This window comes from Ambystoma mexicanum, chromosome 2q, assembly GCF_040938575.1.
Source record: "Ambystoma mexicanum isolate Mex_15411 chromosome 2q, UKY_AmexF1_1, whole genome shotgun sequence".
Classification (NCBI taxonomy): Eukaryota; Metazoa; Chordata; class Amphibia; order Caudata; family Ambystomatidae; genus Ambystoma; species Ambystoma mexicanum.
This window is the reverse complement of record NC_090924.1, coordinates 1,036,541,223-1,036,566,186: the sequence shown is the minus strand read 5'-3', so window position 1 is coordinate 1,036,566,186 and position 24,964 is coordinate 1,036,541,223. Positions and strand designations below refer to the sequence as shown.

At 50.2% G+C, this 24,964-nt stretch overlaps 1 protein-coding gene across 4 annotated transcripts in view; it reads left to right on the top strand.

Moving 5' to 3' along the window:
- Positions 1–24,964, top strand: part of CROT (carnitine O-octanoyltransferase) — an 898,406-nt gene that overhangs the window by 151,532 nt on the left and 721,910 nt on the right. The window contains exon 2 of one of the 4 annotated variants that reach the window (XM_069648392.1): positions 19,146–19,186. The exons of the other annotated variants lie outside the window; for them this stretch is intronic. The gene's annotated coding sequence lies outside the window, so the exon portion shown is untranslated. The remainder of the gene's footprint in view (positions 1–19,145; positions 19,187–24,964) is intronic. 4 annotated transcript variants of the gene reach the window in all.

The window sequence follows — 24,964 nt, the reverse complement described above, 5'->3', positions numbered from 1 at the left end:
CTCTGAGTGCCAGAGTGAAGATGTAAATCCCCATTCATGGAGTCCCATAGGTCTCCAGGAGGAGATTTGCTGTCATTGTCAGTGCCGGAAATTGGGGCTTTTTTTGCCGGTGGGGTGCCTGGTTTACCTGCAGGTTAGCTGGAGTTAACCCAGGCGCCCCACCAGCAAACCCATGGTCGATCAGTCAGGTAAAGTGCTGATGTCCATGAATAGCGGTACTTTATACTGGACTGGCCGACTCAGAATGAGGCTGATTGATTGTTGAAACCAGTCAGATTTATTTTGGGATTGTGCACATTGTTTTAAAATACTTTTGAGTTTCCTTTAAAGGTAATTTATTCCAAACCTTTTTTCCCCTTTCCACTGCAAAGCTTTTGACCTGCTCCTTCACAAAGGCCTTTATATTCATGGACAATCCCATTGTTCGGCATCCAACATTCTGATGCCTTTGTACCCAATCTTCAGCTACATTCTTAGTTATCGAAAGATTGATGCTTTGACACTCCGCTTTCACGAAATACAGGTGCATTATTTTATACTACAATATTTTCCCTCTACAGCTGTTAGGAATTTGGTTACGAGGATGTGTGATATAGAAAGTAGTAAACCTGCAATTGATTTCCTTGCACAGGTGAAAAGAAAATACCTTGTTATTAGGAAATAGGGTTTGCCTTGGCCTACAAGGCAAACCTGTCTTCAAGGAGATGTAGCTTTCAGTTGCATTTATTATCTGTTTATTACCTGTTGGGTCATTCCCATTTCATTTCGGGTCTTGCCGCTTCCAGGCATCCGGACCCCGGCCCCTATGGGGAAAAAAGACAAAGACATTGAATGAGCGAATGCAAAGACATTACCCGAGTGCTCATCCAGAACTCACCTGTCATTTACTGGAACTGCACATTTCACTTCGGGTCGGCGCCATATCTCCGGCATTCCGAACCCCGGCCCCTAAGGGGAAAAAGACAATGAACATTATTATTAAGCTTGGACTTTTGAACTTGCAACAGAACTTTTACAGAGCCTTACCTGAATAGTCAAGCTTACCTGAACTCCCATCAATCCTCAATCCAGTGAAGTAACTGGGTTTCAACGCGCCCCTGCATCAGAAGCAGGATGGAGAGCTCATCCTTCCTGACCCTAAGGTCAGACTTCACGGGGAATCGTGGAAGGGTATCGTGGAGGGTTGGAAGAGAGTGGGAGGCTTGAGCATAACTCAGTCAGTAGGTAATACTCCCTTTTCACGCACAGGGGAATATTCCTGCGAGCCGGAGAAGCCAGAGTAGAGGGGCCCTTCCTGTCCATCTTCAGAGTCCTGCGCTTCACCATTGAAGAAGCATCAGCACTCGATGCCAGACTTGCGCCTCCGTGGGAATCAGGTGAGCGTTACATGTGCCTCCAAGATGTGGGCTGGGATGTCTGGTCCCAATACACATCCTGGGTGCCAGAGAGTCTAGGGTGGTGTGAATGCCTGGGACCACCGTGGTCCATGATAGGTCCACGTATGGTGTGAGTGTTGATGAGCGGATCTCCCATTGGGTCCCCTCTGTTTTGGCGCGAAGGGAACCGTGGATAAGAGGGGGCTGGAAACGCCACTACCAGGTCGATCTCCTGAGTTCTCACGAACAAAGGAATACAGGAGCCAAGTATCCTGCAACCACGAGGCTGAACCGAGGAATCGCTGGTGACCCGCTGAAGGACTGCTCCTCTGCACTGCTGTCGCTTTGTGAAACCCTTTTTACCTCTGATCGAACCAGAAGGCCTGTACTCGTACTTCGACCCTTGGAATAGCGGGAACAGCTATTCTTGGCATCTTCACCATCTCCTGCACGCAAGCCTTCGGAAGTGTCTCTGGGCCATCCAGCTGACTGACCAGCCTACCCAGGAGTCTTGCTCTGTAACCGCCGCCAGGTTGTGTTGTATTTCTAGTCCTTGTCACTCTCACACGATTCGTACACTTGACGTTCCCAGGTCTGAAGTGAGTAGTGTACATTTGGCTGAGATACACACGGCCGCTCCGTTGCCCTGCTGTGGTAACAAACTGTGCGGGTTCACTTTGTTTGGGACATCTTTAACTGAACTCTGCTGCTGCAGAATCTACACGACGACGAGGCGTCCCCTGCTCTCCTGACCTGCCAGCACTGAAACTGACGCGGAGAAGCCTGGGTCTGCTTGCATCGGGGACCGGTGAGTAGCATAGCTAGAAACTGGTCGCCCTCCTTCAGGAGCCCATAGCTTTTCCCCGCTGTGTCAAAACAGCACGCCTTTCCGTACTCGCGCTCTGCTTCTGCCCACAGTGGAGGCTGCGCTTGAGTCGCGGAACTCTGTTCTTCTTCATTTGTGCACTAAACTGAACTGCCTGATTCCCTCGAAGAGACTCCCCTTTTTGCCCGTTAGCACCAGCGTGTGCAGGTACTTTTGAGCACAAGGCTCCACTCTTCGTAGGGCTCGGACTTCCTTTTAGTTAGGTGCCTCTGAAGGCGGACTGGGTCTAAGCATTATTTCGCACTGCCTGTTTTCCTTCCCTTCTAGGTGGACTACACATTTCGTGCATCTAACGCTTTAGACTCGTTTGTATTTGTATATATATTGTATTGGTTTGGTATGTGTTGGTTTACTAGAGTTTTATTGTGATTTCTCGCTACGGTCATTGTTGCAAAGGCCTTAGAATAAATGTGTATATATTTTTAATATAACACCTGTTTGGAGTAGTTTGTAAGTGTCCTTGCTTTGTGTGCTCATTGCGGGCTTTCAGTCACCCTCACCCCTCTTGAGACCTAGTCTTGACCGCCGCGATCGCTACCCTGATTGGTCTGGCTTGTACAGAGGTTACCCTGTTCCAAGTAATTAGGTTGGCCTTCTGAACTTCTGCGCCGCCAGGATAGAGTTCAGAAATCCGTCTTAACAGCAGCATATTTTCATTTGTGTTAAGAACATTAGAGTTTAGCATAGCCATACTAACAAACTATATTTAACATTAGTGAGCCATTTGCTAATTTGAGATGCACAGTATGATCATAAAGAGGGATTAGACACGTTTTTTCCTGCGAAGCACCCAAAGGAATGAACAAAAGGTGAAATACTGAAGGAACAGGCCCCGAATAATTATGAGGTTTCCCAAAGGACTGATCATTAGAAGCCTATCACTTTCATCATGACATGTGTTTATCTACATGGATGATTTACATCTGTGATTCTGGTACAGCAAGGAAGCAGGAAGCACATGGGGGGCATCCCTCACCCCTCTTGTTCTAAATAGACTGTCAAGTAGCTTGTTGTCTATATTATCTCCATAGGGGTCAAGAGCTACACTGCAGCATTCTCCATCTTTCTAGAGCTGTTCCTTCAGTGGCCTAAATAAGGCCTCCTAATTGTAGGTTTTCTCACCTATGGCGGTTTTCCAAATCATCCACGTTATTAAATGTAATTTCCGGATCTTGTTTTGTTTCCTTGAGTGCTGACCTGACAGCGGCATGTTCCTCCTGCACGGATGCCAACAAGCATTTCTCTACATCTATTCTTTCCCCCAGTTGAAAGACCTGTTTGGTTATAGAAGAAACTGAATTTCGCAGTCCCAAGGTGCCTGCAGTTCTCCAGCATGGGGTCTGGCATGGATTCACATGCTCATGAATATTCCCCGTCGTCGGGCTGGGAATCCTCGGTAAAGAAAAATCAGTATCAGTTTCGTTTCTGATCTGTCTTTCGTAGTAGTGACCAATCACTGATCTCTGCGTCATACTGACCACAGCCAATGACTGCCCTCTACCTAAGCCCCGCCTCTGGCAGCCATCTTCAGATTTTTACCGCACGTTCAAGTGTTGGGAGTCCTCGTGCTTAGCTCTCGAGCTTTTACTGTGTTTTCGCGCTTTTTCAGGTGAATTTTCACATTTTTCCGGTTAATCGAGCCTCAAGCTCCACTGTTTCTACTCCCGTTAACGGCTACCCGTTATGGGATTTTCCTATGCCCCTCAAGGGTGAAGATTTAGTCGAATCAACTTCTTGGAGGTTTCCAGAAGATTCGCGGCCTACTTCGAGATGGCCCAGGATGCGGGTTCGTCACCCGGACCCAAGCTGTTTCGCAGCTGCCCTGGATGCGGGCTACAGAATGTGTTTAAGGAAGACGAACATTCGCGATGCCTCTACTGTCTTCATGGGGACAAGACTCATGTAGAGAAGGACTGCCAGTTCTGCAAGAACTTGTCGGAGCGGACCATGAGGGACCGTCGATCCCGTCTCGCCAGCTGGTTTGAGAAGGGCTCAACGGGTGAGAAGAAGAAGAAAGGGTCCGAGCGGGCTTCTAAGTCCTGTGCGGGCGCCCCGGCGACGGGGGCCCAACACCAGGCCAAGCGCCGCGAGTCCGCTGGCTCCGGGAGCGCCGAAAAGTCGGGCTCTTCGGTCGCCAGGCAGGGCGCGCCTTCCCCGGCACCGTCAACCACGAGCCAGCGCTCCGGTTCGGGGAAGAGGAAGTCCGAGACCCCGCGTAAGCTTCGGGAGAAGCCCCGTCCGATCTCGGAAGAGGGGGAGTGAGGCGTCGCCCCTCCCCCTAAGGAGAAGGCCCGGGACGCACCTAAGGTGGTGAAGGCTCCTACCCAGCAGGCAAAGGCCTCTATCGAGGCGACTCTGGCCAAGCCGGCAGAGACCCCGCCAGCGGAGACTGCCTCCGGGACTAGAGTTTCCCTGCCGCCAAGGAGGGAATCCTCTTTTCAGCCCATCGTCATGGCCACCATGATGGAAGAAGCGAGGGGGGGCACGGTAGCCTCCTCGAGCTCGGAGTCCGCCTCGGAGGAGGAACTGACCGAGGCCGTGAGGAATCTCGAAGTCCAATTCGAGAAGGTTCGATCCTGTCAGGCTCCTGTTGTCTGGCGCAGAGGCAGCACAAACACCTGCCTCCCCCTTGGGTCTTAGCACCTGGGATGTAAAAACCACAGGCCACCTTGACCCGCCGGGGAAAGAGGGTTAGGGTCCGTTGGTTTGGATGGGTAGAGGGAGTTCAGGATAACCGGAAAGAGGGTTAGGAGGCTGTTATGGATAGGTGGGGGTTTTTAGGGAAACATACTCCTCGGCTCCTGTGCGCCGCTCCGATGGACGTACTCCGCCCATGCACTCATGCACCTCACCCACACTGTGTGCCCTTCGGAGGGGAGCCTTTGTACTGGAGCTCCTGAACCAGGACACTATGACATTAAAGTGCTGACCATTGTAGCTGCTCCGCTACTAACTGCTGTGTACACTGGCATTTACTCATGCAGCACGCTTTCCCAAATCATGTGCGTGATCACCAACCCCCTCGCATTATTCCCATACAGGGTACAAACAAATAACAGCACTTAGCTCTGATTGCTGGCTGGTGCCTCCGATCCTCCTGACTTGTTCGTGTGCTCAGCCAAAGTACGCCCCACTTTCACTGAAAAATACCAAAACACATTGTCAGTGCGGGCGAAAACAACTCGTAGTTGACTTCACTCCGAGTTGCCTCAGTAACGTTTTCCCCGCATTCCGTGCATGGGCAATTAGTCACGGCATTGCCCAAATCATGCGGGGTCTATGTATTGATTCCCAGTTTACAGGGGACTCGTGCGCGATGCTTCTCGTGCCTCTGCCCCAGTTTGCGGTTCGGTATCTAAACCGCAATCCCAGCCGAAAGTACAGCCCCAGTTTGCAGTTTGGTATCGAAACCGTAATCCCAGCCGAAAGTACAGCCGACAACAAGTACTTCTAAAAGAGGAACTTATCTTTTAGTTGTGCGCGGGGCCTGGGTTGTTCAGGCGGGAGCTTGTGCCCCGCGTAGGCGTGCCTGCCGGAGCTCGGATGAAACACGTCTTCTCTCCTCTGCATCCAGAATTGCGAGCGTCGTCCTGATGGCGCGGCTCGTGCACGCGCATTAGCGCGGGCGTGGCATTTCCTGACAGCAGGCTCGTGCAAGGCACGGCCTGCTGGGAAATGTAGTTCCAAGGCGGTTCTCCATCCCAGGGACTTCTTTCTGCAAAAGGGATGGAGAACCCGCCTTGAGTACTGGGTAGGGCTTTTTGGGGGGGCTATCACCCCTTCTGCAGCCCCCACAGTGGCTGCAATCTGCCTTTTGGCCCCAACACGTGGCCCAGTCCTGACAGTACTCCCCCTCCCTCTCGCAGGCCCTGGTTTAGCGGGGTACCTAAGATGGAATTGGCGAAGGAGTCGAGGAGCATGAATGTTTTGTGCCGGTTCCCAGGATTGATCCTCAGGGCCGTACCCCTCCCAGTCTATGAGGTACCATAGCTTTCCCAATCTAAAACTTGAATCCAAAATAGTCCTTACCTCGTATTCCGGATAACCATCCACCAACATGGGTGGAGGCCGTTTTGTTTTTACAGAAGCCGGGGCTGGTTTTAATAAGGCCACATGGAATACCGGATGTACCTTCATATGTTGTGGTAATGATAGTCGGACCGCCACTGGATTGATGATTGACGTGATCGGGAACGGGCCAATGAAACGAGGTTGGAATTTGCGAGGCCCTTGTAGGTGGAGGTTTCGAGTTGAAAGCCATACCCGATCCCCTGTCTTGTAGGGTGGGCTCACTCTCCTTTTCTTGTCTGCATAATGTTTATATGATGATTTTGCTGAGTTCAAGGTATGTTGTATGGACTGCCAAAGGGTTTCAAGCTGTCTTTTTCGTTCCTGCGCAGCTGGTACTTCCGGTACATCAACCTGTGGTAATGGCTGGAAACGTGGATGGTATCCATATGAACCATAGAATGGTGTTACCTTGGTTGACGAGTGGACAGCGTTATTATACGCTAGCTCCGCCAGCCAGATGACCTCCGCCCAGGTATTGTCTTTGCCTTGAATGAGACAACGCAGGTATTGCTCCAGTGTCTGGTTTAAGCGTTCCGTTTGTCCATCCGTCTCTGGATGGTAAGCAGTGGACAAACGTATACTTATTCCTACAGTACTACAAAATGCTTGCCAAAAACGCGAAGTGAATTGTGGCCCTCTGTCCGTGATTACATTATATGGGATTCCATGCAGTCGGACTATGTTCTGCAGGAACAGATCGGCCAGTTCACTAGCTGTTGGCGTGCCCTTACAGGGTATGAAGTGAGCCATCTTGGTGAGGTAGTCTACGACTACAAGAATGGATGTGAATCCGTGGCTAAGGGGCAACTCCACTATCAAGTCTAAAGAAATGGTATGCCAAGGAGTTGGTGGTGTTGGCAATGGTTGCAAATGTCCCGCTGGTTTCTTATGTTCGGATTTGTTTCTCATACAAGTATCACAGTTGGAAATGTAATGTTGCACATCCCTCTTCATACCCGGCCACCAGAAGTGCCTCCTTAGTAGTTCTATGGTTTTCGCCGAGCCAGGATGACCTACAAATGGCGAGTCATGACACCACTGAATTGCTTGTCGTCGAAGTGGGGTAGTGGGTATGTATAGGGCCGTTTTGAAAAAGGGCAATCCATCCTTGATTGTCCGATCTGAATCCTGCGCCGTCCATTGCTCTAAATCTTGTACAGACATTGCTTTCCGGATATCTTCAAACAGGTTGTCTACTACAATGCTTCCTACAATGCAACTTGGTTTTATTATTGGTTTGACTTCTTCCTTTGGTTCTGAGTGTTCAGTGTTGGGCTCGGGATATCGTGACAAAATGTCTGCTTTCCTATTGTCTATCCCCGGACGATATGTTACAACAAAGTCAAACTCTGAAAAGTACATGGCTCATCGTAGCTGTCTGGGACTAAGGGCCTTGGCCGACTTCAAGAATTGTAAGTTACGATGGTCAGTAAATATAGTGATGGTGTGTCGGGCCCCCATTAGGTAATGGCGCCATTCCCCAAAGGCTGCTTTGATGGCTAACAGCTCCTTGCCAGCTATTACATAGTTCCGTTCTGCGGGTAACAATGTCCTGGAGTAATAGGCACGGGGTGCAACTGTCCGTTGTCATCACGCTGTGACAGGATGGCGCCGATGGCATAACTTGATGCATCAGTCTCTACTACATAGGGTTTGGTTGGATCTGGATGCATGAGAACCGGAGCTGTGATGAATGTGTCCTTCAGGGCTTGGAACCCTGCTTCTGCCTCTGCATCCCACAGGAATGGTATTCCCTTTCGTAAGAGACGGGTAATAGGCTGAACCTTTTTAGCAAATCCCTCTATGAAGCGGCGGTAGAAGTTCGCGAAGCCTAGTACCGTCTGGACGTCCTTTACTGAGGTTGGGGATGGCCAGTCGATGATAGCTTGTACCTTCTTCTGGTCCATATTCACTCCTTGGGGTGACAAAACGAATCCCAGAAACTCTACCGTGGACTGATGGAACTCACATTTGTCTAATTTAGCGTAGAGCTGGTGTTCCCTCAATCTCTGCAACACTGCCCTCACATGGCCCCGGTGTTCTTCCATACTTTGTGAATAGATTAGTATATCGTCGATGTACACCACCGCGAACACATCCAGATACCCTCGTAGAACCTCGTCCAAGAAGTGTTGAAATGCGGCAGGGGCGTTGCAAAGTCCAAAGGGCATAACTTGGTACTCGTATAGGCCGAATTTTGTGCGGAAAGCTGTCTTCCACTCATCCCTTTGTTTTACTCTCACAAGGTGATATGTCCCTCGCAAATCAAGTTTCGTATACACCGTCGAACCACGCACCTGGTCCAATAACACTGGAATCAAAGGAAGAGGGTAGCGGTTTTTGATGGTAATGCGGTTGACCGCTCTGTAGTCAATGCATGTCCTGAGTTCTCCGGATTTTTTGGGCACGAAAAACGGGCGATGAGACTGGAGATGTTGAATGCCTAATAAATCCATTTGCCAAGTTGGTGTCAATGTATTCCTTTAGATGTTCATTTTCTGACTCCGTAAGGGCGTAGATTCTACTGCAGGGGAGGATCGCACCATCTTCGAGATCAATCCTGCAGTCAAACGATAGGTGTGGAGGCAAAGTCTCAGCCGCCACTTTACTAAAAACATCCCGGTAATCTTCATATACTTCCGGCAACACTGTCTCCACGCCTCCTATGAAGTGAAACGAATCCCCCGGCGTTCCGCAGGTCCTACGGCAATGTCTTGACTGGAACAGCAACGTTCCCGCACTCCATTTGACGGTGGGGTTATGGAGCCTTAACCATGGTAACCCCAAAATGAAGCCGAACTGTGGAGCGGCGATAATATCGAATTGTATTGTCTCTTGATGAAACTTTCCGCAATCCAGGCGTAACAGATGGGTTTGCTGTGTAATGGGTCCTGAGATTAGGGGTGAACCATCCACCAATTTAACTTCTTCTTTCAGTGCCTTGTTGCTCAATGGAAGACCCAATCTTAGCGCTACCTGCTCATCTACAAAATTGCCCGTAGCTCCAGAATCTACCATTAAAGACACAGGAATGCGTTTACCTTGCCAACTTAGATTGCCTGCAAGCATGACATGTACTGCCTGGTTGTGATGAGTGTTGGCCAGTAGTCTCGGGGTGTTTTTAGATTCGCTCGCCCTTGCCACCCTCATGGGCGAGCTGCAGCGTTTCCCGAACCCCCTTATTTAGGTGGTTTGGCAGAACATTCATGTACGAAATGGCCGGCCTTACCGCAGTACAAGCATAATTTTTCTCGTCTTCTTTTATCCTTTTCCTCCTTGGACAAGCGGGCCGCGAACCGTCCCGATCTGCATGGGTTCGTCAGTAACCCTTTCCACCGCTCTGTAAGTTTTCTGCTGATCCAGTCGTGCCAAGGGTTTAGTATCCCACTTACGTTTATCCTGCCGGCGTTCATTCTGCCGTTGATCCAGGCGGAGTGCTAAATCTATCATTGTAGAACATGTTTCAGGCTGCGGGTCCACCTGAGCAATGGGGTCTTTTAGATCTTCCCTGAGGCCTTGATAAAACAGAGCCATTCTTTTGTCCTGTGGCCAATCAGTCTCCATAGCCAATCGGTTGAAGGCTGTCACGTAAGACACTAGGTCTCTGCTTCCTTGCCTTAAAGTGAGTAGTTCCCTGTCCTTAATCAAGGATGCTGAGCGTCGATTAAATATTTTGCCGAACTCCTCCAGGAACATGTCCCAACTGTATAGCAGGGCGTCATCTTTACGAACCAAGGGTGTGGCCCAAGAAGCAGCATCTTTAGTGAGGTAGGAGATTACAAACGCCGTGCGCGCTTGGGCTGTCCTGAACACAGCTGGTTTAGTCAGAAAGTGCAATTGGCACTGCATGATGAATTGGTTGAATTGTTGGGGGTCTCCATGGTACCTCTCTGGGGCAGCTAAGGGTAAGGGTGGCTCCGTGGACACCTGCACCTGCACGGGGGTTGGAGGGGAAGCTCTGGGTAAGGGGGTTGCTTTGGCCTGAGTTTGAATCGTCAAATTGTGTACTTGCCCCGCCAGGTCTTGATAATCCTGTCTAGTTGCGGCTAATTCCGCCTTTAGTTCCTGAAGTAGGGTCACTACGTCAGCCATGGTTGTACTGCCCGGGCGCCTAGTATACTTGGGCTCGCAATTCTGTCAGGCTCCTGTTGTCTGGCGCAGAGGCAGCACAAACACCTGCCTCCCCGTTGGGTTTTAGCACCTGGGATGTAAAAACCACAGGCCACCTTGACCCGCCGGGGAAAGAGGGTTAGGGGCCATTGGTTTGGATGGGTAGAGGGAGTTCAGGATAACCGGAAAGAGGGTTAGGAGGCTGTTATGGATAGGTGGGGTTTTTTAGGGAAACGTACTCCTCGGCTCCTGTGCGCCGCTCCGATGGACGCACTCCGCCCATGCACTCATGCACCTCACCCACACTTTGTGCCCTTCGGAGGGGAGCCTTTGTACTGGAGCTCCTGAACCAGGACACTATGACATTAAAGTGCTGACCATTGTAGCTGCTCCGCTACTAACTGCTGTGTCGCAACATAAATTACACCGGCATTTACTCATGCAGCACGCTTTCCCAAATCATGTGCGAGATCACTAACCCCCTCGCATTATTCCCATACAGGGTACAAACAAATAACAGCACTTAGCTCTGATTGCTGGCTGGTGCCTCCGATCCTCCTGACTTGTTCGTGTGCTCAGCCAAAGTACGCTTAGCTTTCACTGCAAATTACCAAAACACATTGTCAGTGCGGGCGAAAACAACTCGTAGTTGACTTCACTCCGAGTTGCCTCAGTAACGTTTTCCCCGCATTCCGTGCGTGGGCAATTAGTCACGGCATTGCCCAAATCATGCGGGGTCTATGTATTGATTCCCAGTTTACAGGGGATTCGTGAGCGATGCTTATCATGTCTCTGCCCCAGTTTGCGGTTCGGTATCGAAACCGTAATCCCAGCCGAAAGTACAGCCGACAACAAGTACTTCTAAAAGAGGAACTTATCTTTTAGTTGTGCGCGGGGCCTGGGGTGTTCAGGCGGGAGTTTGTGCCCCGCGTAGGCGTGCCTGCCGGAGCTCGGATGAAACACGTCTTCTCTCCTCTGCATCCGGAATTGCGAGCGTCGTCCCGATGGCGCGGCTTGCGCATGCGCATTAGCGCGGGCTTGCCATTTCCTGACAGCAGGCTCGTGCAAGGCACGGCCTGCTGGGAAATGTAGTTCCAAGGCGGTTCTCCATCCCAGGGACTTCTTTCTGCAAAAGGGATGGAGAACCCGCCTTGAGTACTGGGTAGGGCTTTTTGGGGGGGCTATCACCCCTTCTGCAGCCCCCACAGTGGCTGCAATCTGCCTTTTGGCCCCAACACGTGGCCCAGCCCTGACAGATCCCGTAAGCAAGATCCTCGGGAGATAACCGAGGAAGACGACGATGGCGAGGAAGAGCTGCCTTCCCTTCCGGCGCAGCCGGAACCTAGGCCTCAGGATAGCTCGGCGGCCATTTTGTCTGCCATCCAGTCCTTATGCTCTGAGATAAGGACGAGATTACCACGGCCCAGGCCCGAGGACCCGCAACCTGGCCCATCGGGAAGTCCTCAGAACAAACGACGGAGGACCCAACCCTCTCCTCCACTCCCCCCCTAAGGCCTACAGTTCCCTCCTCATCCTCCCACGAGTCGGGAGATGACGGGGTGATGGGCTCGACGACGGGTTCTGACGGCGACGACGACGGAACGGGTCTCCCGGCGCACGGGCCTCGCCGCCCGACGAGATTGGCTCATTCCACGCCATGATCGCCAGGGCGTCCGAATTGTTCCAGCTCTGCCCGGAGGAGCAGAAAAAGGAAGGTTTCCTCTATCAGCGTCGGGAGGCCAAGAGGAAGACTGTCATCGCGGTGCCTCTAATCGATGACATCTGGGAAGAGGGCCTGTCGGTTCTCAAGAACCCCTCCACGGCACCAGCCAAACGGGACCGGTACGAGAAGAAGTACCGGGTCCCCGAAACCGCTCCCCTCTGCCTCAGGGCCCAGCCAACGCCAGACTCGGTCGTCTCAGCGGCGGCGAAGAAGAAAGCGGCGGGGTCAGGAGCCTCGACGTCGAATTCCCCGCCGGACGGCGAGGGAAAGAAGTTGGACGCCATGGGGCAGCGGGTCATTTCGTCTGCGGCGACGATCAAAGCGGCCAACGCCCTGGCGATCGTGGCCCGTTACGACAGGGAGCTCTGGTTTAAGCTGGCTCCCATATTGGACTTCCTACCAGACGACAAGAGGTCCGAGGCCCTGGAAATACTTCAGGAAGGCGAGGTGGCGTCGGACCACGCCATAACGGTGGCAACCGATATTGCCGATACCGGCTTCCGCCAGCTGGGCAACGGTGTTTGCCTACGACGACGGGTTGGCTCCGGGCGACCGACTTCCGTCAGGACGTCCAGACCAGGGTGTTGGACATGCCGTTCGACGGCAGCAACTTGTTCGGGAAGGCGGTGGACGAATCCCTCCAAGCCATAAAGACGGACACGGAGAAGGCCCGCGCCCTAGGAGCCCTTCAGCAACGACGGCCCTTTCGGAGCTCCGGAGGCAGACAAGGTGCCTCCAAGGGATCCAGCGGTGGCTCGTCGTCCTACCGCCAGGCGGCACGCTCCTCGTCTCAGGAGGCCTACAAGGGTCGCGGCAAGCAGGGAGCGCCTCGCCGCCGTCGGCAAGGTGGCCAGGGCGGCAAGGCCACCACCTCCAAGCAGGACTGAACCGGCCGTGGTCTCGGGCCCCCACCGAAGCACCCCAGTGGGAGGCCGGCTTACGAAGTTCGTCGGCGTGTGGAAGTCCATCTCCACCGACCGTTGGGTGCTGGATACCCTGGCAAGAGGGCACTCTATCGAATTCCTGAAGAAGTGCCCTCACGTTCCACCTGTGGCCAGGAAGGAAAGTCACGTCCCGCAACTGCTGTTGGAAGTACGGGCGATGCTCAGGAAAGGCACCATCGAGCTTGTCCCGAAGAGGCTCCGGGGCTCCGGGGTGTACTCAAGGTACTTCCTCGTCAGGAAGAAGACGGGCGGCTGGCGCCCCATCCTGGACCTTCGTCGTTTGAACAAATACATCAGGTCACAAAAGTTCAGGATGGTCACCCTCCAGCACGTACTGGGACAGCTGGAGGAAGGCGACTTTCTATCGTCGTTGGACCTGGAGGATGCATACTTCCACGTTCCTATCCTCAAAAGTCACCGAAAGTTCCTCAGGTTCGTCGTCCAGGGACGCCACTACCAATTCAGAGCACTGCCTTTCGGATTAAAGTCGGCCCCCAGGGTCTTTACCAAGTGCCTAGCACCTGTGGCGGCGCGGCTGCGCCTGCAGCGGATTCACGTCTACCCCTACCTGGACGACTGGCTCATCCGCTCAAGGACGAGGGAACTCGCCGTCTAACACACTGCGAGGACCGTCCAGCTACTCACAGACCTGGGATTCGCCATAAATTACCCAAAGTCCAACCTGGTGCCGTCGCAGGTGGCCCTGTTTCTGGGAGCGAAGCTCGATACAGTGAGGCGCCTGGTGGCACCGTCGGAAGAACGGATGAAGACCATTCTAGGCAAGGTGCAGCGCCTGCTAGCCACGGACGTGGCCAGGGTGAGGTCCATCAAGTCCCTCCTGGGGATGATGTCCTCTTGCATCTACCTGGTGCGCCTCTGCAGACTACGGATGCGCCCTCCTAAAGAATTTCTCGATGCCCGTTGGATGCAGGCGACGGGCACCTTCGAAGACAGGGTCCCCCTCAACGAGGTGTTCCGGCGGGCGATTCAGTGGTGGGCCGTTCGAGCGCACCTCACGGCGGGCAAGGACTTTCAGATGCCGGCGTACCAGGAGACGGTGACGATGGACGCCTCCCTGGAAGGTTGGGGCGCCCACACCGGAGATCTCCACGCAAGAGGTCTCTGGCTCCCGGAGGAGAGGCTCCTGCACATCAACGTCCTGGAACTCCGAGCCGTGTTCTGGGCTCTCAAATCGTTCCTGCCGTCGCTCAAGGGCAAGGTGGTGCGGATCTTCACGGACAACACCACGACAATGTTTTACATATGGAAGCAGGGAGGCACCAGATCCCCAGCCCTATCCAAGGAGGCACAGGATCTGTGGCACTGGGCGGTCGCCCAGGGGATGCTCCTGGTTCCCTTCCACCTGGCAGGAGAAAGAAACACCATCGCCGACTCGCTCAGCAGGGAGCTGCGCGCGTGTCACGAGTGGGAACTGCGCCAGGATCAGGTGGATCAACTCTTCCGACGATGGGTCAAACCCCAAATCGACCTGTTCGCAACAGCGACGAACTCGAAGTGCAAGAGGTTCGCCAGCAGGTTTCCCCAGCCGAGAAGCATGGGCGATGCGTTCTCGTTCCCCTGGGACGGCCTATACCTGTATGCGTTCCCTCCGTTGCCGTTGCTGCTTCGACTCATCAACCAGCTCAAGAGGTCCCGGTGCAGGATGATTCTCGTCGCACCGGCGTGGCCGAGGCAGATCTGGTTCCCGGACCTTCTGGACTTGTCAACGTCCCCTCCCATGAAGCTGTCGGCGAACGCGGACCTTCTCTCCAGAGAAGGAGGCGCCATCTTCCACCACGACCCGGCGTCACTGAACCTGCAGGCTTGGCTCCTGCAGCGCTAGAGTTTGGAGGCTACGATATACCGGCCGATTGCAGAGAGGTTCTTGCAAAGGCCAGGGCGTCCTCGACTCACAAATGCTACGGTCATAAGTGGAAGAGGTTCTCTATCTGGTGCCGAGCACAGAAGATCAACCCCCTACGGATTACGGCCCCTCAAGTGCTGCCGTACCTGCTATTGCTGGCAAAGGCTGGGCTAGCCCATGCCTCCATTAAGATTCATCTGGCGGCGATCTCCAGATATACCAGAACCACAGGACGGACGTCCCTGTGGTCCCATCGACTGGTAAAAGAGTTTATGAAAGGACTGTTCCGGTCGTTCCCGCCGGTGAAGGCCCCGGCGTGGGAACTTAACGTGGTGCTGACCAGGCTCATGGGGCCCCCATTCGAGCCGATACACTCCGCACCGATGAAGTTTGTGTCGTGGAAGACTGCATTCCTGGTGGCCATTACCTCCGCACGACGAGTGGGAGAGATCCAGGCCCTATCCTGCAAAGCACCATACTTGACTTTCCATGCCTCGAGGGTGGTGCTTAGGACGCACCCCTCCTTTATGCCCAAGGTGCCGTCGGACTTCCATCTTAACGAGCCCCTGGTGTTACCTGTTTTCTTCCCGTCTCCTTCGTCGCCGGCCGAGAGGACTTTGCACTCGCTGGATGTGGCTAGAGCGCTGAAGTTCTACGTGGACCGCACAAAGAGTTTTCGGAGGACATCACAGCTATTCGTGAACTTTGGACCTGTGAATCAAGGGAAGGCTCTCTCGAAGTCTTCTATTTCCAAATGGCTCTCCGGCTGCATCATGCACTGCCACCGGTTGGCTAACCGACCGCTGCCAGGCCGTCCGAGAGCCCATTCGACCAGAGCGATCGCTGCTACTACGGCGTTCTTATCTGGTGTGCCCCTGCTGGACATCTGCAGGGCTGCTACGTGGAGGTCGACGCACACCTTCAGGAGATTCTACTGTGTCGATCGGGATTCCAGGGAGGAGTCCAGGGTCGGCCAAGCAGTGCTGCGCAACCTGTTCGCTTAAGGTGAGCCTGGTGAGGAGGTAAGAGATGCTTAATGTTGAGTTTTTTGTATTGCTTAATGTTGAGCCTTTTGCCCACCCTCCCGTAGTTGTGCATGTGTGTACTGCTATTTATTCTTATATTCATGAGCATGTGAATCCATGCCAGACCCCATGCTGGAGAAGGAACAAGTTACTTACCTGTAACTGTTGTTCTCCAGCGTGGGTCTGGCATGGATTCACATGCGAACCCTCCCGCCTACCCCTCTACGGCTCTTCACTTGGTCATACTGCCACTTCACGTGCTACCAAATCTGAAGATGGCTGCCAGAGGCGGGGCTTAGGTAGAGGGCAGTCATTGGCTGTGGTCAGTATGACGCAGAGATCTGTGATTGGTTACTACTACGAAAGTCAGATCAGAAACGAAACTGATACTGATTTTTCTTTACCGAGGATTCCCAGCCTGACGACGGGGAATATTCATGAGCATGTAAATCCATGCCAGACCCACGCTGGAGAACAACAGTTACAGGTAATTAACTTGTTCCTTTTTTAGAATCAGTAACTTCGGTTTTCAGCTGGGCAAGACATTGCATTCAATCTTCCTTCGATAAGGGTTGCTACATTGGGAGGAGGAGGAGGAGGGAAAGCCCCGTATAAGCAAGCCAGCTTAGTCGAATCGGATAGGTTGTCAGAACAGTTGTGGCTGGTGGTTGGAGGACTCTGGAGAGTGCTACAATGAGGAGTGTATACTGTTGGAGGTGGTGAAGAGTTGAAGGAAATACTGGTAGCAAGAGGTACCGGTGAGGATCAGAAGGGGGGGAATAACATCTGGGGGAGGAGGAGCTGGTCAAGAGTAGAAGGAAGTGATGGTGAGGATTGGAAGTAGGGACTACATCAGAGAGGTATGAGGTGGTGAAACCTGGAGTGGAAGGGGAGGCAGTAGTACCATCAGAGGATAAGTGGGAGACCTGGAGTGGGGTGGAAGTTGGCAGAACCATCAGAGAAAAGGAGGGCAGAGGGGAAACCTGGAATGCAGTGGAAGGAGAAAGTGGGCCACATTACAACTTTGCAGGTCTGGAAACAACGGTGCCAGTAAACTTAACGGCACCGTTGTTTCTGGACCGGCAAAATACAAGTCTGCGGGCGGGTTGCCTTTCTGTCTGCCATGTCTGTCCTGGCGAGCGGACTGGCACCCGTCCGCAGACTTTCATGAAAGCACCAGCACCGTTATTAATGGTTATTAAGGGTGCCGGTGCTTCCATGGTCCTCAATCCCTTTGAATCCTATGGGACTCAAATGGGAATGGGGACTAACAATTACTGCCGCCTGATTTACCGGACCCCCGGGGTTGTAATGTTCCAGTGTTTCCTGGAAGTCGGGCGCGGTAAATCATTGCGAGTCCGGCGGTAGTCTGCTGGTTTTACCGGCGCGGCTACCGCCAGACTCGTAATGAGGCCCAGTAACATGTGGAGGAGCTGGAGAGAAGCAGGTGAGGGTGGTACTAGCTGAAGGAGGTAACCAGCGCATGAAGGTACAAGGGGACTGTGATGGCCGGTGGAAGAAGCGGGAGAAGACACGAGATTCTGGCAGGGCGAGCAGAGAAGTTAGGGCTCTAGATCTAAGACGAATGGAGGCTGCCACCTGGAAGGTAGAGGATGGTCTGGAGCTCAATGGAGGGGTAGAGAAGACTGCGGACTCTAAGTCCCAGAACTCAAGAAGGATGAGTACTGCTTGAGGCTGGTCGAGGCAACAGAGTAGTTCCTCAACAAGGGGTCCCAGGAAAGTGATCCTGACTTGGAATTGACATAGACTTACGTTTTCTAGCTGGCTGTTGGTATGGGACCCTGGAGATCCTGCATCCAAGTAGTTGTTGAAGGAATCACAAACACTCTGGGGCAAGCTGGTGACTTGGTTTCGGTTATCCCGAGGATTTCTTTCATTTGAAACTTTGGTTTCTGGTGCACTGTATGAACAAAAAGACAAAAGAAATCATACTTCTGATTTCAGTCATTTGTGCCTCTGACTTTGTCCTCTGCGACACTTCCTGTTAAGATGGATTTTCAGAACCAGTTGTGTGTGAGAGTTCTGAGAAGCTGCACAAGTTGATGAACAGGATAATTGACAATTCGGTCGAGACAAACTCAAGTTCGACTTCAGGGTATGTGGGGGGGATGTGATAGTACAGTTAACCACACACAGAGTCCTCAAATAAGTCAATCAACACAGAACTACAAAAATACTATTTTATTACACCTTTAAATCTCTAAGCAGGTAAAGTATAAGGTAGGTATCTATTACTAAAACAGTCTATATCAAACCAAACAAAGCTATTAGTTATGCGGCTAATTGGAGCACACACTCTATCAGGAAACAGGGCTATGAATAATCGAGTCAGGCACTGGAGGAACACATTAGAGCCTCATCCCAATAAGGTTGCTAAATGAAGTCTGTTTGTCAAAAAACTGGACTGGCGTTTGTTGCATCAGCAACTTAATCATGGTTGCATCTTGCAATAAACAGAAGATAAACATAGGACTTACTTTTTTATTGTTCTGTTTGTAGAGTATTCTACATAGAAAGATTACTTCATGAGGTTTTTGTGCAACATAGTTTAAAAAAATGTTTACTGTTTATTGTCAAGCATTTCTCAAATTCAACATACGTGTGACATGATTTCATCAGTGCAACATAGTTAAAGTTATTTCTTGCTGTGCAAATCATTATGTTGAGTAAGTGAACATTTTGGCATGTAACAGAAAATTGTTTGGTTAACCTTTTTATATATATTTTTTTGTGGATATTTGTAAGGTGCCTATACAACAAATAGCTCATGTATATAGCTTTCAGAATGTGATTAAGACACAAAAATACAATATATGAAATCGAAGACCCAGTCCTAGCCCTAGGCTGTAATATTGATGGGACATCTTATAAAAGTACGATATACTCATTGATTAATTAAGTGCATCTTAACAGTGACATTAACTATAAAAAACATTCTTGAGTCTCAAACTTAACAATGAGTAGAAAAGAATCCATGAAGTATATGGACATTGTATAAAAACAGCACAATAGAAATGCATGGTACCCTTCTGTAACATTTAGACCAAGAGGGATTTTGGTTCAATATCGAACTATAAATCAGGTTTCCAATTTTCTAAGGATGGATTCTCTATTTTCTCCTCTAGAATGTAATGAAACCTTGCTGAGGCTGACCCATTTTAACAAGGTATTGTTGCTATTGTGTTCTTCAGAGAAATGTATCAACTGGATACGTCGATGTTCGCTCTGCTATGCTCAAGGATCCCTCTTTTGCCTTTGCTAATTGTGCTGCCTATGTATAGTTTAGGACAGAGCACACCAACACATAGGCTACAGATTCTAAATTGCAGTTTATTCAGTCTCAAATATGTTTCCACTACACATTTTCCATTTCAAAGCAAGTGGTTTTGATATTTTTCTTGCAAATGGAACATGATCCAGAAGGAAACAAGCCTACAAATAGATGGAGACAAGTAAGATTGTTTGGAACTACGCAGTGATTCTTAGTAATTACATCTCCTAACTTTTTGCCATGTCTATAACATATGTGATTTATCACCAATCATGGATTTTAAAGCATTGTCTTTTGTTAAAAGATGCCAGTACTTATTCATAACTCTTCGTATTTGATCTGATTGTAATCCAAAGTGGTGATACACCTTGCTTGATCAGATGATTCTTTTCTCTTTTGTGTTAAAAAAAAGTCCTGATGTGTTATTTTCTGTGCATTTAACAAGTGCTTCATTTATTGATTTCTCAGAGCAACGTCTGGTCATGAACCTGGAACTCCAATTCACTACATGTGTTGACATGTGTTGACATAATCCCTTTCTTTCAAGCAATTACATTTGCTCTTGATGTCGTATACATTATTTCTTGGGTGGAAGGAAGACGCCTGTGAGGTATATTATCTTGTGTGAGCCTTTGATACATTGTGGGCCGCGGCACTGTAGCAACACAAGAAAAACAGAAAATATACAACAAAGATGGGTATTTGCATTACATAGCATATATCTTGTACCTTATCAGTCCAAATCAGGGCCTCAGAACTATCCTCATCAGAAATCTTATCACAAAGTGTATTCTGAAAGGAGTCCATACGTCCTTAGGCCGGTTCGTCCTAGGTAATGACATCATGTATTGTTCCTCGCATTCGTTCCCATACGTAAGTTCTTTAAGAAAGTGGTCTATGCGTGGCGCCTGTTAACTTTTCCAATTCTGTGCGGTAGCCAAGAAATGTATACTTCATGTCACATTGAACAGCCTTCTAGTTATCTCCGCCATTTTCCCTATATCCCCAAACAGGTATTTCAGGGGTGTGAGTTCAGCCGGAATCTGTGTTATTTCCTCTATTACCCCAGCCAACTCCCTCCAGAACCCAGTGATCAGGGGGACAGGCCCAGTACATGTGGAATGAATCTGCCATACGATTCCCACATTTCTGACAACCCCTGGAGCAACCCTCTGTGAATTTGGCCATTTTGGCTGGTGTATAATGCAGTTTATTCAAAATTTTGAGCTGGATTTAACAGAGCCCTGCATTGAGTGATACTTTTTTGGACAATGAACAATATTTCAGCCATTTCTCGTCTTCAATTGTTGCCCCTATATCTGCCTACCAAGTGGCTTTAACCGGGTTAAGTGAGGGTGTATGTGATTGTATTATAGCATATAACTTAGAAACACTAGTCCCACTCTGGGAGGACAGGGATCGGAAGCATTCATGTGAGGGCGGTTCATCTGGAAACAGTGGTCATTTTTCTCTGAATGCAGTTTTCATACGATGATACTGTAGCATTTTTAGCGGCACTCCCCCTACAGTGGCTACAAAATCTTCAGGGGTAACGAATTTCCCATTAGGAAACATGTCTCGCATTTTTATTTCCTGATTAGGATCCCAAGTCCGCTGCACATCCTCATCAAATGCCGGCGAGATGCTGGGAAAGTTCCAAAGAGGGGCTTCCAAATCATAGAGTGTCTCTATTTTTAATCTTTTGTATATCATGGCCCAAGCATGGACCGTTGTGCTAACTGGGTCGAATTTACATGCATCTCTTTGTTGTACTTTAAACAGAATGGAGCACAGATCGGGCGTACAGAATGACGCTTTGAGATGTGTGGTGCAGTGTCCAACAGGTCCTGCCAATGCTTGGCATATTGGGCTTGTCCCACTAAATAGTATAGTTATTGGGCAGAAGTCTAGTGGCCAGTACTTCAGTGAATATTTTCGCATCAGAATTAATGCGAGGGGCCTGTAAGAAGACCTGTTGTGGGGTGGGCACCATGGTTTCAGCAACACTGTTATAATAGCCTCCCTCTTTGACTCTGGCAGAGTGTCATGATGCCTACCCCCGGGCTTCAGGACCAAGCCCATCAGCTCCGGGAGCAGGCATCCAGATACTTATTAAAACCCCAACAGCCCCCGTCGGGGCTGTTTGGGTTCAGTCCTGGTGCCTTAGGCGCAAGGCTCATAATAGAAATCAGAATCATAGCTCATAGACTTTACTTACCTGATGCAGACCATGCTGCAAGTGAGTCCAAGCCAACGTGAGGCCTGGATGGGACTATTTTATTACAGGGACTATTTTTTACTCGGGCGTGGTTCTGGGGAACTTCTTACCTGGAACTACTTTGGAGGCTATTTAAACCACGCCCGAACAGCAGCACACGCTTCGCGTTATTCTGCATCCAGCAGCGTAACGCTCACCGTGCCTGCAGTCAGCATCCAGTCTTATGCCACGCCCGCCTCGAATCTGAAGCTCCTAAAACAAAGAGGAAAGAAAAGGACAAGGATAGAAAACGACTATTTTCGAATTCCTCACCTGATTTCGGATCCATCTCGCCTCCGGACCTGGAAAGAACATCATTTCAGTACGCGTCGCATCTCCAGCTGCAGCGCCGCGCCATACTCACCAGTCCTCGCAGCATCTTTCGATTCGGCACTGCCTCCATCATTTCTTTGCCGAACTCCGGCACCTGGGGGACAAAATAAAACAACAAGGAGAGCCGAGAAAACCAACAAATATAACTCTTATCACCATAGACTTACCTGATTTACCACCGGAGGCATTATTCTATAACTCTCCACATCTTCATGTGCCGCACCTGCAAAGAGAGAGAAAAACAACAAGTTAAACACGTGCAACATTTACCGGACAGCGTCGGGTAATACAGACTCTTACCTGAGCGCCACCAGCTACCACGAGAGCATCTTCTCACAAACTCAGCTGCAAGACAAGGAAGGAAGGGGGGAACAAGAGTGAACATCGGACATATTGAACTCTATGAACTTGATACTTACTGGTCCTCGCCAGGAACCTCAGAGTCAATACTCTCCGGAACTCTCCCACACCTTCAAACCAGTGAAGTAACTGGCATCAACGCGCTCCTGCAATCCATGCAGGATGGAGAGCTCATCTTTCAAGAGTATAAGGTGAGATTGCTGAGAGGGCACTTCAGAGGTGATTAGTGGGGAGGACTGTGGGGGGTGCCATCACTTGAATCCACGGGTGGCTAAATCCATCCCTCCACTTGCATGAGAATACTTCGACGGGTCAAGCAGACAAGATTAGGAGGGCCAGTCCAGTCAGTCATCTCTGCACTACGCATCACGTTGATGGGAGACCGCAGCCGTCCGGGTCCGACCGACGCCCCTGTGGGAGCCAGGTGAGCGTAACACAGAGCTCCTTGTTCCATCTCCTTCTCCCACACCAATATTAACATTGGGGCGAGTTCGACGCAGTATTCTTTATACAATTCTTCCCCCAAGCCATCCGACCCGGGCGTCTAACCGGATGTCAGGGATTTCATTGCTTCTACGATTTCCTCACACTTGATTGGTTGGTCTAGGGCAAGCCTGTTTTCTAGCGGGAGTTTCGGGAGTGTTAACATGTTTAAATATTGTACTATCTCTATGCCAGATCTTACGTCTTGGTTTGCCTTGTAGTTTGGATACGTCCCCTTTCAGCTGTGCGATGTTACGATCATGCCCGGAAACCATATCTTCATTCGCGCTTATGCAATTATCAGTCTCGGTGATGCGGGCGCTCTCTTTATCGACCCTCGCCTTGAGGGAGCGTATGGTGGCCACTATGTCATCGAGTTTAACATGGAACGTCAAGAAGCTACTCTGCATGGTGGCCAGTAGACTGTCGTCTCTGGTGTTCTCAGATGCCATTGCATCAGGGTCGGGAGGAGTTGGCGTCGTTGTCACTAGAACCTGGGATTGAGAGTTGGTGAAGGAATCCAGCGGGCCTTTTTTCTTGGAACCGGAACCTTTCGTCATTTCCAGATAACAAGTCCTCGTTTGATTCTAATGTGAGTAGCGAATGGAGTTAGCTGTTGAAATCGGATGGTTCAGGTGTTCAGTGTCCCGCCTTTAGCTGTTATCGCCCTTGTTCGGAGCTTTATCAAAGCTGAAGGAGACGTTGATTTCTGGGTCTTCCCTTCGAAGAAATATTCGGGGCGGCAGCCGTTAGGATTTCAGTGCACCAGTGACCTTGTCAGACACAGGATTCTGAGGGATCGGAGCTCCTGGATCAGGCGGCCATCTTCGTTGCGCCCCCTTGATACATTGTTGTTTGACGATTTGTCAAACTCAATTTGTGTTTGGCTATAATTTAAAGTAAATTTTAAGTTCAAGTCATTGTGGATGAGAAAATCAACAAAGGTTTTCAAATCTGATTCAAGAACTTTCCATAAACTGAAACGGCTGTATGTGTATCATAGCCACATAGGTTTATTTTCATTCCACATATTGTGTTCTTCGTTTTCCAGTTACTGGGGGTCATTACGACCCGGGCGCAAAGGGATACCGGGCACCGGTAATGACACCAGTGCCGGTGTTCCCTTTGCGCCCTATTCCGAGGTCCCTTTGCGGGTCCTTCCTTAACGCCTGGTTTTAGCAGGCGTTAAGGACGGGTCCCACAAAGGGATACCGGGGTCAATAACGGTACCGCAATTTGCGGTACCATTATTGCCGCCTTCCACCTTCGCATTGAGCCCTATGGGGGCTCAAATGGGAATGGGGAATGGCATTTCAAATGGGGACTTACCGGTTCCACGTCGGTGGCGGTACTGGTATTGGTGCTAGTCATGGCTCTAGTAGCGCCATGACTAGCACCAACCTCCGAATGAGTGCCCCTGTCTAGCATTGTTCCCAATACCCCATACGAAGGTCGGCCTGAAAAACTACATACCATAGGGGAGCACTTATGGGATATTCCCAATACGCCAAAAGTGCTCAACGGCCTGAAAAACGACTTGACGGCATCACTTAAGATTGATGTGCCATCTAGGAAGAGTTGTCCCCGCCCCATTGGGACACCCTGGCCAATTCTCATTTGCAATTTCAATACTTTGAGTGACATCAAACATTTATCAGATGATACTATTCTGGTACTTATCAGTAGATGTTAGTCAAAAGTAAATTGTTTTTTTGCTTTTACTTTGAGAGAGCAATAGTAACATTCATTGCTTGTAATCATTCCTTATAGTTAATTAGAATTAACATTCGTACCATTTTTGAAGAAACCCACACCCATTTCAGGCAACAGATCTTCTTGGTTGTCTAACTAGGGGCAGGCACAATGGTGCCCAATGCATCACAGCATACATGAGAGGATGCAACAGAGCACGGGTTCTTTGATTATTGAGCTCTTTTTTATCTACTTGCAAGTCAGGGACTGTAGGCTATCCAACTGCAAATTGAAAAATTAGCATCTGTAACATGTTACTCCTTCTTTCAAATGATCAAGGGCCCTGTGTTTGCAGTTCCACTACTCATGGTTTTCATAGATGCAATTTAATAAGGTGCTGCTGGGTCCTCCACGATTCAACCTTTTGACCCAACACGCACTACTCATCCCTCTCACCATTATACTCCCCCACAAAAACCCTCAAATATCAACATTATTTATTTGCCAAGGCATTTGCTTGTTCTTTTCTAAACGAATCTTGATATGAG